An 11,482-nucleotide genomic window follows, 5' to 3' on the forward strand; every position below is an offset into this window, starting at 1 on the left:
TGAGCAAGCAGATGTAAACCACATTAGCATCATTAAGCATATAAACGAACCCAATGGCTGCATCATTAAAAACTCCCCAGACGCCATTTCTTTTAATTACCTCCTACTTAAGCTATGATGTGGCAAAAGTCTTCCCTTGATTCAAGATCTGCTCGAAATTTAAGACGTATACTCAAGCTGACTGCTTAAGGAGCAGTTTTCTCCAGAGATTAGAGCCACATAAACCAAAACCACAAGAGAGCACAACCCGTGTTGACGAAGCACAGATGAGAAGATGACCGTGTAAAAAAAACAGATTGCCTGACAAAGGAGGAGCCTCCACACTGGCACTCAGTGGCATAAGCTTGGGCTGTACAGTACATTAGTATCTGTGCTACCTTACGGTGTTCACATTCATAAATTCTGCTTTCCGCATGGCATGGGTATGGAATAAATTCCATAATTAAAGAGCCAATTCTGCAACAGTGTCACTCTCTCTTTTAAGTTCTGCAGTCATTTGGATAATTGTTCTATTAGTATTAGTATTTAGTAAAATATTAAGATTCTGCCCGTTGATTATTATTGAAAAGATCAAATCATATCTACCTGGAAGCCACTGGCAGTAATAGGGAGGATACATGTAGATGATTTGTAGTCATAACATGGACTAAACTTGTTAAATTACTTGTACGGCCTTTAAAAGCTGCCTTTTTATCTTAAAGCAGTGAGTGTTTGACAGTGCTATACTCCCCCTCACTCCGTTTCTACTCCACCACCTGTCTCTTATTTTAATGAACTGTCATCATCCCTGAGGCTCAGGTAACCAGGATGAGTAATGCTATGAGATCTGGTGATAGGGAAAACATGCAGTGCAGGTGACTTGAAATGTAAAAGAAAAAACAAACAAAACAAACCTGTTGTTTGATCTTCTGTTGGCAACAGTGCCATTTACAGTTAAATAACTGGGAAGTTGCAAAATCAGTTTATAATCGACCATCTGCACAATAAAATAAAAAATACTGGTGAAATGTCCTCAGCACCATAAACAGAGCAGTTATTCAAAACACCAGGTCATGACACAGTGAATCTAATATCCTAAATAAGATTCAGTGTAAGATCAAATTGTATATTTCTACTGTACCATTATGGAGCATGGAAAGACAAACATTTTTTCCATTTCTCTGAATGCGTTCAGCACAGCCACAAATCAGTTGTTTTTTGTTTCTTTCACAGTGTTTAGATTTCTCAGCTATGGTGTGGATTACTAAAACTCGGGTATAAACATTAATTACAGGTCTGTGACCAGTCACAACATGATCAAAATTACACATTATACACACATCCAACACTTCAGCCCACACACCTTTCCTTTCAGTTATGCTACTTCTCACAACCCAAGAGAGATTTGGGTTTCTGTGGTCGATCGTAGTGGCGGCAGTTGAGGACTGAACGACATAGTTTGTTTACAAAGAGTAGTGGGACTGGTTTTTAAGTTTGCATGCCTGGGATAACGACAGCATGGACTAGTGACCGGCTTTGAAACTGTGCTACATGCAAAGTATGAAAAACGATGACAGTGACCAGACTTCTGAAACTGATGGATGTCAGTGCAGTGATAATTAATTGGGTGTAGGGTAAGACTCTTTACTAAAACCAGTTAGCAGCTCAGCAGCAGCAGCAGCAGCAGCAGCACTTAAGATCTGAGTTAAAAGGTTAGTTTCAGGCTTGGCTAACCCCAAACAATAAAGTAACAATTGTGATAGTGATTGAAATAAATAGATAAATGATCATCGTTTTATCCTTGAATTTGTACACAGTGTTCCTCAGCTGGAGAGGGAAATCCTGAGTCATATGAGAAATCTGAATCTGAAAACTTGATTCTACATGAAGTGCCTAAGGAGAGCAGTGGCTTTCCCCTGAGAACACAGCTGCCTGGCTGGGACAAAGTTTACCGGCAGTTGGATCAACAGTACAACATCAGCAGTAGTTTATGTGCTGATAATCGGAGGCCAATTTCTCTGCACAAACTGGGAATGGGAAAAAATGGGAATTTTTACCATAAGATGTGTTTTTGACAAGCACTCACAACAACTAACAGACAAACATCCATTTAACAGTAAACTCTTGGCAGGAGGCTCACAGAAGAGTGTCCCCTTTCCTCAGGTCTGCTCTCGAACCAGCGTTTTAAGAGCTGTTTACATCCGTACAAGAAAAACGTGACTTAATCCCAGTCACAGTGTTCAGTTTCCCAGAACCAAAATATAATAATACAGTATAATCGTTGAGGTGTTATCATTTGGACAGCTCATAGGATGTGATTGCTTACTAGGATTTGGCAAAGAAAGGTCTCCTGATTAAACGCAGCCCAACAGGATCAGAGTTGGTAAAAATAGAGCTCCTTATAGGGTATTTAAATTCACCAGGGACAATTCTCATCCTTCTCCTGTGACAGAAAACACATCTCCTCATCTCCCCTGTTGTATCCTGTGAGTCCTTTTTTCACCACTGCAGAGAACATCTGGAGCCAGTCAGTCCGCCACTGGCTCACGACTGCAGGTCCTAATGGAACATGTGAATGTGTTATAAGATCCGGCTTGAACAGCTGCTATTAGCTCTGTTGCATATTTGGCTGGAGAGCAGCAACGTGCAAATCTTCATGCATTCTGTTTTAATTGTGCAAATTGATGTTAATGTGGCTCTTAAGAGCCAAGACACAGTGTCACAGAGGAAACTTAGCGGTCGCATTTAAAAACAAAAAATGTGACACTGAGCCCCAAGGCTTGGATGAAGGGTTTAACAGGAGTGGGTGGGGCGAGTAAGTGGGAATGAGGTAAATGTAAAGAATGAAAACAAGCTCTTAGGAATCACCATTAAGAGCCAAAGGTCAGAACTGACAGATACTGTTGCTGAACTTTGTTTCATGAGAATATTTTGTTTTTTTTTGCAGCCCATGACTCTACCTGTCTATCTGGCCTGGGGCAGCATTACAGCCACTCACTTACACAGACAAATGTGCACACACACACACACACACACACACACACACACACACACACACACACACACACACACACACACACACACACACACACACACACACACACACACACACACACACACACACACACACACACACACCACACACACACACACACACACACACACGCACACACACACACACACACACACACACACGCACAGAAAACACACCTTAACCTACGGAAACATCAGAAAATGCACATTCTCAGAAGTGGGCCAAAGGTATCAGTTAACCTCCTTGCTTCCACAGTTTCCTGTAGAAACTTGAAAGGTCACCAGTGGCAAAGTGTATATCCTTATAAACCAGTTAAGAGCCATCGGAAAATAGCATCTGCAATTAGGGAGAGCTTGAAACCAAAATAAACAAGTAGCCCCAATTGGAAAAATATACAAACATGGCCTGGAGATATAATCTACTTTGTGCACTTAATCACTTTTCCATGTCCAGCTGGCATGACATGTGTGGTTGTGTGCCTAGAAAGAGTATTAGTTACTAGAATAATAGGAGCCTATCAATTCATGTTTTTTTTAATGTATTGTGATTCTGACAGTAAATGTTTGCATTAATGCAGCATCTGACTTGACTTTGTTTGTTTTGCTCCTGCGTAGCATAGATACTCATAAAAGAGTAGTCCAGAAGTGGGCATGAAATTGCAGCTGTCCTGGAGGATATGGAGTTTGGGCAATAGCCTGGAAGGAGATTTGGTCTCCATCTGTCTTTCCATTATAGTCTCATCCGCATAATACCGACCATCAAAATACTGCACTGCACTGGACAGAGAAGTACTAATCATTGGGAACTTTTATTTTCCCTCTGATTCAAATGACTGTAGCAGAATGACCACACTGTTACTGTATTTCCTTGTATGTGTCATCGTTAGGCGGCACAGATTTTGACCTATTTTCCAATTTCTAATTTTCCATTTTCCAATGTCCATCGAAACACTGGCCATCTGAATGTGTATGTCATCTGAGTTTGGAAAAGACACTGACCAAAGAACCAAATTAGATTGTGAAGAGTACCTGTGTGATATAGGGCATTAGTTAGTTAAAGAGTGATCTGAGGGGAGAACTACACTGGAGGAAAGTCTGAGAGGAGTGGGTGAGTAGGAGGAGGTGGGGGAGTAAATAGAGAGAGAAAGTAGGGGCAAGAGTGGGAACGGAAGAGTAAAAAAAACTGCACTGTATACAGTAAACAAACAACCCCCAACTCCTGCGCGAGGAAGGACCCCTCCAGCATGTCCAGCTGAGTTCACACACTCGTGATGACTGCTACCGCACATTTCGTCACAATGCATTCCCATCCCTCCCCTCTAAATCATCTATCTTAAAGTCTCACACCAGCCGCAGAGCATTTAAATAAATATGGACTTCAATCTAATAATTTACAGCAAAAAAAACAAAAAAACAGACCAATGGACCTATTGTAAATGCTTGTTCTATACACTGTGTGTCTTTTGTGAGGTAATTAAACACACCATGCTAAAAGACATAGCACAGCTGATGCAGGAAATCTGTTTTTTTTCTTTTTTTGACCAGTCGTCCCAGGGTTGCAGGGAATTTTATGTTTTCCTGCCATTAACACAGATGTGCAAGGACAGACATTTTGCCTCTGAGCCTTACAGTATGTAGGTTGAAAGAGTCAGAGAAAAGCATGACGAGTGTGAGAGGAAGGATTAGGTTATTGAAGAAGAAAAGATGCTAGATGACAGTGAGAGGAATTGTGGAGGGTCTTTTGCTCTCTAGTCTAAACAAGCTCCAGAGTCGTGCCATTTCTCTTCAGCACCAGCATATTCCTGGCCACTCATGGCTCTTTTTCCATGTTTTCATTAAACTTCATGTCTGTGGCAGGACAAAAGTCATTTGCTACTAATGTTTAAATCAGTGTAGCGTCGCTTTTTACTGTTGTTTTCCTTTTCATCTCTGTCCAGCTCTCTCTTCTTCAAAGTGATTTTTTATTTTTATTTGTCCCCGTGTCTCCTTCCCCCATCTCCTCATCTGCTCTCCTTTTAATTCTAAATTGCTCCTGGCATCATACCTTTCAGAGGGGGAGAGAGGGGAAAGGTCCCAGAAGACAAGCCCCACTGGGAATGTCAGAGGCACATCAGGAAGCTTGTGAAATCCATCACTGCTGGCTCCTTTTCCACCTTCCGCACCACGTGTACAAGTACCTCCGCCTCTATCTGGTCCCTCTATATACTTTAAGCATAGAAGACCTTGCAAACAGAGGCCCAGCACAGTGTCGACAGTGTTAGTGAATAGTAAAATGGTTTATAGAAGCTAGCAAAGACACTACGTGTTCTTTCACCAAACTTCAACAGTTTATACGGTGGCCCTTAGGGGGCCCTCGGGGACTCATTTGGGACCCTTACGCTGCCCAGTCGCTCGTATAATTGTGCTTCCGTAAACAACAAGGCCTATCAGTCACTGGGAAAAGTAAAATACCCTCCTCCCTGGAAAAGCACCCAAACAAAACACCAAAATAAGACATGGAGCTGAAACTCACAGTGACCTGCTGATCTCTGCAGCCCCCGTGGTGCTGATTGGTCCTGACACACAACTATGTGCAGACAAAACACAAAGTATGGGATTTTAACTGTATTATTCCTATCATTTGCATGAAATAGTGTGAAAACATTGTTAAAAAAGTTTGATAATATTGAATACTGCATCTGCCTGCTCCAGAAATTCATTAAAATGAGATTACAATTATGCTAATTGAAATATTCTTATGGAAAATTGAACATTTTTATATGTCTTTTGCATCATTTTAAACACATTCCCCTGAAATTCATCCTTGTTTGTTTAATGTCCTTGGACACTTTGGCATTGTGACGAGAAGTTACAAGTTCTGTGGGTTTGACACAAGCTCACGATAGACCTGCCAATGGTTTGTGGGCTTGACATGTAAAATCCTCAGAGCCAGGATGTTTGGTTGAGGCGATTGAGCCCCAGGACCAGTGCTTGATTTGAAACCCCTTTGCTGAATTAACTCAACAATTTTGATTATAACTGCCCATTGCTGGCAAATGAACGACTGTAAAATTTGGAGTTTTCTGGACGTAAACCACAAAGTAACCTGAACCCTTAAGTCGCGGTGAGTCGCAATCAAATGAAAACTGTTTAATCACAAGTCAAGACTTATTGGGACAGAGCTGAAAACATGAGAAACTGATTTCTGAGAGGGGCGTTTGACTGGAAACTTTGCGACTCTGGAGATTTCTCCTGTCCCTGCTGGCTGTCAGCTGGGTCTATTTCTGATTTCCTGAAGCATGAGGGCAAAGAGAAGGGCTGTCTAAAAACATGAGGAGTCAAACATGGCTTTGGAAGAATTTAGCCCACTCCCAAGAGGATGTGAGTCTGTGAGTGTGTGCGTACATGCCCATACATGTAAGTGCGTAGGCTGATTATTCCGCTGCTGCGATCGCTCAAGGTGGAGTAGGGGAAACCCTGCAGTTCACATTAAGAACAGATTAAATTAAAATTCCCTTTGCTTTTCTTCCACTTTTCACCAAGGAGCAAATTAGCTGAAAAGGCCAGCTGGTTTCTATCTGTGTACAGTCCGCCGATGCACTCATGATACCCCATTTGCTGAAACCTGCACTGAACTTGCTCCGCAGCACACTGAAACAAGACCCAGCTGCCAGTGTGCTTGTGACCTGACATCTAACTGCCTGCAATGGAACAAGCAGCATAGAAATGTGGTTTCTGAAGGAGGGGAGGTGGTAGCGGTGGAGGGATGGAGGAGGGGGCAAAGAGACGGGTGACTGACACATAGATGTGGAGGCTCAGAAACCAAGAAAGACATTAAGTTTGTGCATTTGAATTTCTCGCAACCGCACATAATTAGTTGCAGAGTTTGAATGACATCAGAGCGTTGACTTCAACTAATGGGCTTTCTGAAAGAGCTGGGGTGTCGTTGAAAACAAAACAGGCTATCAGAAACCATACATGAAACTTTGCACAAAAATCTCAAAACAGAGTGAGTTAATATGAGAATTTATTTTTTTCCCATGCAGTTTATCTTAATCTCCTGTCACCTCAGGCATCTGTTTGCAAGGCGGCAGGATGAGATGCGACAGATATTACTGGCAAGAACCGATAGTTGAGATATGCGCTACTGCTCTGATAAAACCCATAAAACTGAACCAACCAGCCTGAATAGAACAGCAACAGAAATGATTTATGGTTAATAACACAAATCTGATGGCAGGATGCCAGCAGTGTTGAAAACATAAACTCCGATCTGGGACACATGTTTAGTCTGTCACCCAATATTGCAGCTTTGATCATAGTGACTCTATGTGATGTCAACGTTTGAACTACAGCTTATTCGTGCCGAGACTGTGTGGAGATTTACACTTCACAATTCATGACAAACATTGTGTAAACAGGGCTGTTTCATAAACTCGACTGACTTTATTTCTTTTCTTCTTTTTTTTTTTTGGGGGGGGGGGGGGGGTTAACCTCATTCAGCAGCAAAATACAGTTTGTCCTTTTAGGAGTAGGACATTTTCCCCATCAACCTAAAACCCCTGTTTGCAGTCTGAGGGTGAGGGTTAGGCTTGGGTTAGGGTTGGGGTTAATCACCTGCTGGATCTAGCTCCATAGTTACTGTATCGAGCAGACATGAGGGTGGTACCAATTTTCTAAAGTCTGAGTTAGAAAATAAAGCACCATTCCCAAAATATGAAACTACTCCTTTTACGTCATCCATTGGCACTGGAACCAAGTAACCTGGCTCAAACCTAGTATTTTTTTTTTTTTGCTCCTAACCACTTTAAACAGACTGAAGCACCAGTGGGAAAAAGGCTTTGAACCATCAATAGTGTAAGCATCACTTTGGTTCAGTTTGAAGGGGATGTGAGGGGCTAATTTCTCAGCTGAGGTCAGCCATTTTGAGTGGTATGCTCTTTATGTATAAACACTGAATGGATTTTTTTTTTTTTTTTTTTTAAAGGCAACCAGCCTTCATTTTAAATCATTTCCAGTCACGCTAACCTTAACATTTGCTTAACTGGGGTGGTACTCTGCCCATGCCTGAGTCTTTCTCTTTATAAAACACCTTCTGAATGGAAACAAAGGGAGAATTACTGAGAAAGAAAGTGAGTGGAGGTCAAAAGTAGAAAATGAGAAAGGAGAGGAAAAAAAAGTTTCAGGCCTGAGCTTGTCTTGTGCCCTTCTCCCTTCTCCTCACTCTCACCTTATCAGTGTCTTGGCTGCTCGTTTTTACAAATTATTCCGGCATGCAAAAGGGGGCCAAAATTCGGAGATCTGGCATTCATTTACGTTCTTACTGGTTGGTGCCTTTTCTTCTCTCTTTTTCATTTCAAGAAGACAGGCTGAGATGGAATTTCAAGGGGCCAAAAAGAAACAGAGCAGGACTCGCTCAAGCAACAAAATCCCTGAGTGAGCGTCCCACTGGGATCCGTACGGCTGCCGTGTGGTTGTAATGTCTTTGTCCGCCCATCTCCTCTGATTACCATCATGTTCCCAGAGGGGTGTTCATGTCTGTTCGCAAAGATATGTATGAGTGTGTTTGCAAAAGTATGATCCCACTGCAATTATCATATGCTATGAAGAAAAAATAGTTGCAACTCATATATATGGAACTTTTTATATAAGACGACATATGCTGTTGTGGGTACAATAGTGCATAGCTGAATCAGCATTAACTGCTGTTTGGCAGCAGCACAACAATGTGTGTTCTGTATTAGCACCTAATAAAGTTGATATCACGATTGTGTGAGCAAATTTGTTTATTCAGCTGCAGATGGCACAGCCTTTCTCACCGCATGACAAACATATAGGCGATGTCCAATATCTGCCGTTAGCTGTTTTATCCTCCACCCACTTCTGAAAGAAACAACTCCCTGTCTTACTTAACACTAAGTTCACCAAGTGGTTGCAAACTTTGACTGTTTGGTGCTGACAATTTCTGAGCACGTCAGAAAAACGTCTTCCCACTGGAGTCGATGCTGATGAGAGTGAACCAGAATAACGTAAGCAAAGCAGTGGGGGAGACTACGGACTACAGATTATAATTATCTGTTTCACAAGGAACAATGATTTGTTGTTAAAATAATGAGGATTTAGAGATCTATGCACGTATCATAACTGGCTTCATTTTAATACAAATTAATTCTATTACCACACATTTTCCATGAGAAATAACCCTTACTGTATTTTCAACAGAAAAACAGACAAGCCTTTGAAATGCAAATGTATCAATATTTATTACTAACAATTATTTGGGGTGAACGTTTTGATGTCGGAGGGAAAATGATCAGTTCTAGTTTCGGTTGAACGTCACTGATGGAAGTTCAAGATTTGGCAGAGCAGTATCCTTTCATGTGGAAAGAGATGTGTTTACTGAATATACCGTACGTGTGAAAGCATATGCCAAGTTCTCTAACTGGCAGACACATGTCCATATGCCCTTGGGGACAAATCCTCGAGTGGCGGGGTGGGTTAACACTGGCATTGCAGGAATGAACACATCATCTTGTGGGTAGATTGAGATGGTTACAGCGCCATGGAGCCGAGAAGGGGGCTCAATATCCCTAAACTGAGAAAAATCTCAATCTGGATCTCATTAGCTCTGCAGTCTGCCAATGTTGGAGTGAACGCATCCAGACTCCAGCCACACTTACCCAACAAAGCTTCGGCACTGAGACGAAGCCAAGCCAAAAGAAATAGACGAGCTCACCAACAGAGAGCTCAGTGACCTGAACCACCCCTACAGTAGAGGATGGAAACCACTGGATGAAAACTGCAGACGGGTTCAGATGTCTGCCGTCCACAAACACTGAAAAAATACACAGAAAACAGATGTACACACAGCACATGCAAAGACAGACTTCCATGCGAGTGTGAGCGCACACAAGGCATCCCTAGTTTCTCTCTGTCAAAGGTGTTATCTGCTGTTATCACTATAATTGGAGCAACGGGGGGTCATTTCCTGTGAGAAAAGAGTTTAATTGTGATGACTCACTGCTCTTCACCGCATCTCCCAGCAACTGTCGTCAGAAGAAGACCAGATCGCTTGAACCCCTTTCCCACAATCCCCTCTCGCTCCCTCCTTCCTCCCTAAACTTTTCCTCTGAACTCCCTCCTCAACTCATCCCTTCTTCTGAGGCCACCGTACCCTGAGAGCACTTCAAAAGAACACAGATCCTCGTAAATCGCCCCCCCTGAGTAGACCCCCAGACCGCGACAAGTCGGCTGGAAAATCCAAACAAACAATGCACTGATGAGTGGGTCGGATTGTCTTAGGTCATGCAACGCAGCCCCTTTGGCCCATCAAGCGACTGGATACTGGAAAGTAAACACCATGCTTCAGCAAGACTGTATGGAAATGTGAAGAGTGGAGAATGAAGTCAAAGAGGAGAGGGGCAGTCTGCTGCTGCTGCTGCTGCTGCTGTGTGTCAGGAAGAATGGACAAAAAAGAGAAAGACAATCAAATGCTAGCAGTGAGGAATGTTTTCTTATCGTCACAGAGCTGCTCTGGCTAGTCTGATTTTTTGGGACTTATCAGTGGGTTAGGACTGAAGACTGAGTGGTGATAGATTGCAGGAGGAGCAGTGGTGCGATAGCCCTGGAGAGACCCCAGGCTCAAGTGTTTAGGTGATGAGGAAGAGGACTGGAGAGCACTTGGCAGCAGAAGAGCGTTTAGATGGTGTTTTAAAGCCCAATATGCCGCACTCATACCTCTACCGCTTAGGGAATCAAAACCTCAACTCTTGTGAATGTCTGACAGGCACAAGTTGAAGCTGTGAAATAACGTCTGGGTAGTTTTATTGCAGCGAGAGGAAGCTTGGGTCAGGTTCACGCGCAGGCCAAAATTCACCTTCAAGAAGTGAAATAAATACCACAATGCCATACATGTTTCCAACTCTCAAACTATGGGTGGTCGTGGTCCTGATTCCCCAGACTTTTCTGCTGCTGGCAGTGCTACTTTTGACAACCGTGTCTCTCCACACTTGCTGCAAAACATCAAGGATGTAAAAATATTAACACTACAGCAACGAGATTTGTAGCCACCAGCATTGCCAGCTTACAGAGGCCAACGTAACATCACTCCCTTGGTAGAGTCAAATCAGCAGGGGCAGCTGTGGTCGACCGAATATAAACCGCTCATCCACCTCAAACAGGTCCTGTTGGTCACATAACTGGTCCATCAAGGTCAACATCACATCCACACCCAGGAGGAGCTGGCTCAGCTGAAAACAGTCAGCTTCACAGCAGTGTGTGTGGCCAAAAATAGGCGTTAAGAAAACTAGAGAAATCCATGTGGAGTGTTTCCAGTATAGAAAGTGCTGTAAAAAAAACAGAGACTCAGGAAAACCATGGTAAAAAAAGAAGAAAAGAAACAGTAACAAGGAAACAGACACACGTGAGCAACCCTTAAATAACGAAGAAGAGGAGATGAAAGAGGAACACTTTTCCTTCCTGTGCAGGATTG

The sequence above is a fragment of the Trachurus trachurus genome (assembly GCF_905171665.1).
Source record: "Trachurus trachurus genome assembly, chromosome: 1".
NCBI lineage: Eukaryota > Metazoa > Chordata > Actinopteri > Carangiformes > Carangidae > Trachurus > Trachurus trachurus.